The sequence below is a fragment of the Pteronotus mesoamericanus genome, unplaced genomic scaffold (genome assembly GCF_021234165.1).
Source record: "Pteronotus mesoamericanus isolate MK-2021 breed Mesoamerican mustached bat unplaced genomic scaffold, CSHL_Meso_final contig_52, whole genome shotgun sequence".
Taxonomy (NCBI): domain Eukaryota; kingdom Metazoa; phylum Chordata; class Mammalia; order Chiroptera; family Mormoopidae; genus Pteronotus; species Pteronotus mesoamericanus.
The window spans coordinates 2186585-2192930 of NW_026555189.1; the positions used below are offsets into that span (position 1 = coordinate 2186585).

The window sequence follows — 6346 nt, forward strand, 5'->3', positions numbered from 1 at the left end:
CCAAAATGAAATTCACAGTCCCTCCAAATTCTTACACACTTTCTTTCCCTAGTAAATGTCAACAATATCCATTGAATTTCTCATGCCAGAAATCAGGGATAATCTTTGATCCTTGCCTTCTCTTAACTTGGCACACCTAACCCACCTTTAAGCCCATTGATTCTACCTCCTGCTCATAGTTAAAATGGTCCAGTGTACAGGTGTTACCTCTCCTCTAGACTTCAGTAACAACCTCTTTTCTCTTCCACTTACATCCACTCCTGCCTCCCTTCGATCCATTCCCCACATGCCAAGCAGAGTGATGCTATAAAGATGTAACTGTGTTACTTCTCTGCTCAAAACTCTCCATGGTTCACGTTGAAAATCCTTAATGTAACCAAAGAGGCCTTTGCCAGTCTGGCCCCTGCCTATGGCTCCACACTCAGCTCTTTCCATACTTCTCTGCCCTGGCTGCACAGGTTTCTCGCAGGTTTGTGAGTTCCAAGTTCCTCACACTCCTGCTCCTTTTTTGACTGCATGTTTACTCCATGCTTCAGCTTAAATCTCTTCTTCCAGAGGCCTTCCATGATCCCAGCGAGTTAGGTTTGGTCCTGCTACAAGCTCTCAGAGAACTCTGCTTATCTTCTGTTGCCTTTACCGCAGCCATAATAGTTTGCAATTATTTGCTTAATGCTTCTAAGTTCCATGGGGGTGGGAACTTTGTCTTGCTTACTACTGTATCTCTAATGCCTAGCACAAAACAGGAGTTAAATAAATATTTCTTGAACAAATGCTATTTTTTTCTTTTTTGGCACATATATATATATATATATAAAATTTACTGTTTCTAATCTGTTGAAGACTGGGAAAAATACCCAACCTATTAGAATTGTTTGTGAACTAAGTTAAGACTAGATGAGGTCCAGTAAACAATCGAGGTTATTCAGCATGTGATATGATGGAGCTGTTAACTGCTGTAAGATGTTCAGAGAAGTGGGAGGAATGTGGTCCTTCCAAATCTCAGCTGGAACATGATCATGTTAAAGAATTCAGTCTATTATCTGAAAGGTAACTCCCTTCCTCTCTAAGGTCAGGAGATAACTTCAGTCTCCTGAAATTTGATTAGTTCCAGAGCTCCCAGCTGCCATCACCTTCCCTCAACCTTGGATTGAATCCCCAAAATGCTTCAAGCTAAGGAACAATGCTCACATTTGTGCATGTAGGTGTAGTCCTAGATGCCTGGGCATAAGCCACCCATCACTGCCAGCCCAAGGTGGCACTTCCAAGCAGTAGGTGGGCAATTATCCACTAGCCTGTTGGAGGATCATATTGGACAAAGAGCCCTGTAGTGGAACCAAAAGGTAATGCAAAAACTGCTCATGTCTCGGGGGGTAAAAAGAGAGAGAACCCAGGAGTCCTACTGAAACACTTGACTTCCTTAATGCTCTCTGGTCATGGCTGGCAGAAGCTGCTACGTTAGGAACAGTAGCAGTTCTTGGAGGCCAAGTGACCACCTCTGGCATCACTCTATCTAGGCTATAGTATTTCTCAAGAAAAGGTTTTATTTTCCTCAATCACCTAACATGGTGATTATGAGGAAGCCAGTATTGCTTTGTCATAGGTTTAAATAGTTTACTAACAATTGTTGGGGCATCCCCTTCCATCTATTCCTTTCCAAATCTCTAGCAGCTCAACTAGCCATACAGACAGGTAGAAGTGGCCTTCAGGAGTCTCCTCTCAGCCCAGACCCAGCTGTGCACCCTGGAGCTAATGCGCCCCCTGTTACCTGCCTTTGGCAGTCAACACCAGCAGTTAGTGTCTTATTAAAATGGTCACTGTTTGCTAGCATCCCTTGCTTTAGAGAACGACACCCCTCTTCCATTTTTGATGAGAGAAACCCATTCCCAGCCCTTCATTGGGGCTGACCTCCACTTGCAAGGCCTGGCCAATCAGAATCCTGCTGTAACTTCCGACCTCAAGCTTTGGGACAAGGTGGGCCAATCAGGGTCCTCTTCTCAGCTTTTCTCCTACAAGGGGGGCCAGTCAGCGTCTTCTTCTCAACTCTTCTCTGAGTGCTGTTCAGAGAAACCCTCTCCATGGTGGTTGCTTCATCAGGAGTTTAGGCCTTGGGACTGCTGTGACCTCTCTCACCCCAAAGGAGAGACTGAGCTCTGATAATCTTGTTTGGGCTCCTGGCTGCAGCCCTGAGTTCCATACAACAGAGTCAAGGAATAGAGAGAGAGAGCAGGGCCTTGAAAACATCCCTGGGGCTCTGCCACCCAGCCGTGCCCAAGGCTAACTTCCACCTGGATCACCCTGTCATGTGAGTCTTTTCTGCTTAAAGTCTTTTGACTTGGCTTTTTTCTCCATGAATTGGAAGAGTTCTTTGCTTATGGTCTCTACAGTCCGCTTCTGCGTACAGGTGACCATACTCTGTGGTTTCCGAAGGTATTCACTCTCCTGTGTACATGCTTCCTTATAGAGCAGCTCTCTTTTAGCCCCTGGGGAACCAAACATTTGCTGGAGTTCTTCCTCCAGAATCAGACTGGTTTCTTTTTCTAGAATCATGTATGTTTGGGCAGGGCATAGACCATTAAGCTGTCTAATTCGAGCTCCCCTGTTCTATAGTAAGAAAAGTGTTTGACAGAGTGATTCATTCTCCTGAATTTTGGTGTCTCATGGGGGCAGGGACTATGTGTGGTTTGTCAACTTCTATATCCAGAGAACACAGAGAAAACAGTCCTTTCACCTGCCCAATAACTGCTTGTTCATTGGTTGAATGCATTTATCAGCCAGGTGATTTCACCTGAGATTATGGCTGATCTCCCAGTTACCCCCGCCTTTAAACCTGGAACTCCCAGCCCTACCTGAAAATAAGAACACTGAAGCCCACGATAAAAACACAGATGCCAGTATTCAATACAGTAGTGTTAGCTACAGTCCTCATGCTGTTTATTAGATCTCTAGATATATTCAGGTGCTCTCATCACAACAGAAGTAACTGTGTGAGGAGAAATGTTAATTAGCTTGACTGTAATAATCATTTCACTTTCTATATGTATATCAAGTTGTCATGTTGTACATTTTAAATATATACAATTTTTATTTAAAAAAGAAAATAGACTCCCGAGGAGTGATACCATGCCAAATAACAGAGAAGGGGGTCCATCCTTTAGCCAAAACAACCAGTAAATTAATACAGGGGATATGGGGGTGGGGGTAGTGATCAGAACCAACAATTTCAGAACTCTTGATATTATGTCCACTTTCCCACAATACAAAGTATATATGCAGACTGCAAACTCTTCCCCTGGCGATTCTCATTCAGAAAGCCTGTACCGGTTGGGAATCCTCACTCCAGGTGAGTCTTATCCACCAACAAGGAAGTGAAATGCTGCCAGATAGCAAACATGTGCTCCCTTTGCATTATGCTAAGTGAGAGACTCCTGGATTCTTCATTGCTCTCCCCTTCCCAGGGCTTTGCCACAGCATTCATTCATTACTGAATGAATGGGGACATGGGACCTACAAAAGGACGGCCCCCCTCCTTTTTGCAGACCCAGTTGCTGTTTGTTGACTGACAAGCAGAGCCACGTCTCAGTGCTGACTTCTCCCCCCTGCCTGGATCCTGCTTCCTTCAGCCTAAAGGCTCCTCTTGGGACCCATCCAGCTGGGCCTGGTTACCTGATCTTTTAACTCCAAATAGCCATTCACTATTAAAAGTCTTACCTGAAATGGAATCAACCAACCACAGCATCTTGAAGCTGGAAAAATTCACATGATGTTACCCTTCTGTATGCTCAGTCTCATGCACCAGGAAAGATACCTTTGTCACTGAACTGAAGCAATTATGACTGAGGCAAAATCTAGCTCACTACAAAGAAATGATCCATAGCAAAGTGACTTCAGCAAGTGTCTTTTAGCCAACAAGGGGTTAACTGCAGTAATTTGCAACATTTATTTTTAACAGAGCTGGTTGAGACATAGTAATTTAAAAATTCTGCTATACTATGCTCTGGATGGTGTGGCTCAGTTGGTTAGGCATCACCTGAAGACTGAAAGGTTGCAGGTTTGAGTCCAGTCAGGGTACATGCCTACATTGTGGGTTCGCCCCCATTTAGGGTGTGTACAAAAGGCAACCAATCGATGTTTCTCTCACGCATTGATATTTTTCTCGCTAAACACTTTCTGCCTTCCTCTCTCTCTAAAAACAATGAAAACATATCCTCAAGCAGGATTAAATAAATACAAGTCTGCATTACTAATATGTAGTATTTTAATGCTGGCAAATATTCTAGATATCTTTTCCCTCCGTCCTCCAGGGGCATCTATTACAGATCTAAAAGTAAAATACTTCCTTACCAATATATATTTTTAATTTTTTTCAAGGCACATTTAATATCAAGAATTCAATACAAAGGCCCAAATACAATGAAAGCACACATTCCCCCATTAACACCAACAACAATGCTCTTTCAACATGTGCTTGTTGAATGGAATGGGGATTTAATATATTTCACTACTAAAAAACTAAGGCATTGAATCTCACCACAACCAATGTCCTTACACAATCTAGTTTTGAATTGCATGTTTACAATGCTTCCAACAGTTTACACCTAAAATTTTATATCACACCTTCATGTGTGTACAGTCCTCAATAAGATTTTCTACAGTATTAACAGTGATTCAAACCATGGATTAAAAAACGACATTTGTTTTAGGCTCATTCAGGTAATAGAGAGCACCAAACTAAATGATTAAATATATAAACTACTTGTACTGATATCTATTATTTAGTTCTCTCATAACTATTAAGCTTTCTTAGCAAATAAACCATTTAAAGGCAAAATTTACCTCATTTGAGTTCTGACCCAGAAGTTTAATCACAGAATCCACAGTCTTATTGGCAAAACTGATGGTAGAGTGTCTCTAAGTCACTATGTTCAAAGTACAATGTTGCATGTTCCATTTTTATTTTACTGGAACTTTACACGTTCAAGTCATGATTTTAAATCTCTACATTTTAATTCCTCCAAACTGTCTGAAGACACAAACATTTCTCAAGTAAGTGTCTCCATGTTCTAGAAGGGGAATTTTTCCAAGGCGGCCACTTCTGAATAGTCCGACACCATCAGGCCTCGGAAGCGAAGGGAAGGGGAAGAGAAAAAAGCTGCAACACAAGGTTCATCTGGTGAATTTTACATTAACCATTGCAAGCTGGAAAGTAAGAGAATGTGGGTTATTTTGTTTATTTTTGTGTGTTGTTTTGTTTTTGTGTTTTTGGCTCAAACACTCTGTCTTGGTGTGGAGATGAGCACTTGGCTGCCCCACCGCAGCTTCTCACAGAGGGACTACCAGGGAAGTCCTGGCTGGGGAGGATGATTTGTCTACCTGTCAGGTGTAAAATGCCAGGCACTCGGTTCATTTTTGGCTTGTTCCAGTTTGTCTTTGGTCTGTTCCAGTTCATTGTTCATTTTGAGGAGAAACAGGCTGTCCGCTGGGTCTACTACTGTTGACCTCAGCTGAGCAACACCCGGCTACTGGACTCGCTGGAGGTACTGGATTTGAGGAGTGCACTCTGGCATTGCTTGCTCCTTGGTTGCTAGTCTCGTTACAAGGATGTTTTCCCTGCAGGCAGACTCTTGCTGTTGTTGCTTTCGTTTTTTCTTCTGGCTCCCTTAAGCCAGTTCCATCATTAGAGTTCAGATCTGTGTATTTGCCCTCCAAATCTTGCCCATATGCTTCATACTGTTTCCATCTTAAAATGAACTCATCTCATGCCCTCACTTGGAAGTCTGTTTCACTCAGCCAAACCTTTTTGGGAAGAGGCTGGTCATCTAGAATCCTCTCCAGACAGAGGCCACATGGGCACCACCCAGTCACAGAGGCCAAAGCCATGGTGGCCACCCAGGTCACCCAACCTGCAACCGGCCCCCGGGCAGCCCTGACGCTCCCCTTCATTTGTGGGTCTTGCTGCCACAAAATGGTGCTAAGGGAGGAGCGAGACCACCGCCCCTGTATATTTAGATTCTGTTTTGAGGATGAGTCATCTTGTGCTCCTCACCATCCCTAAGTGTCCAGGATAGTGAATGTGGGTCTAAAATGCTCCCCAGCTTTAAAGAGGAATGATTTGCTGTGCTGCTGGGGCAATTACAACACCCCCACTGAGTTGTGGTCAAGTTAACTGTCACTGAGATTTTGCTTCTGAGTCTGTTCAACACTATAATGATCAATATTAATTTGTCACCCTTGTTGACTAAATTGCTCAAGGACGATCATTCTTAAGGGTTACTTGCTACTATTTGTTGAGTGTTTGCATACTTTGTGTAAGGCTATTTCTTAAGCTCACTTAGTTCTCTCAATGACT

The 6346-nt window shown here is 43.1% G+C and overlaps 1 pseudogene; it reads right to left on the reverse strand.

Annotated features, from left to right (window-relative positions):
* Nucleotides 1-5060: 5060 nt before the first annotated feature.
* On the reverse strand, nucleotides 5061-5877 carry LOC129075118 (pre-mRNA-splicing regulator WTAP-like; annotated as a pseudogene).
* Nucleotides 5878-6346: the final 469 nt, after the last annotated feature.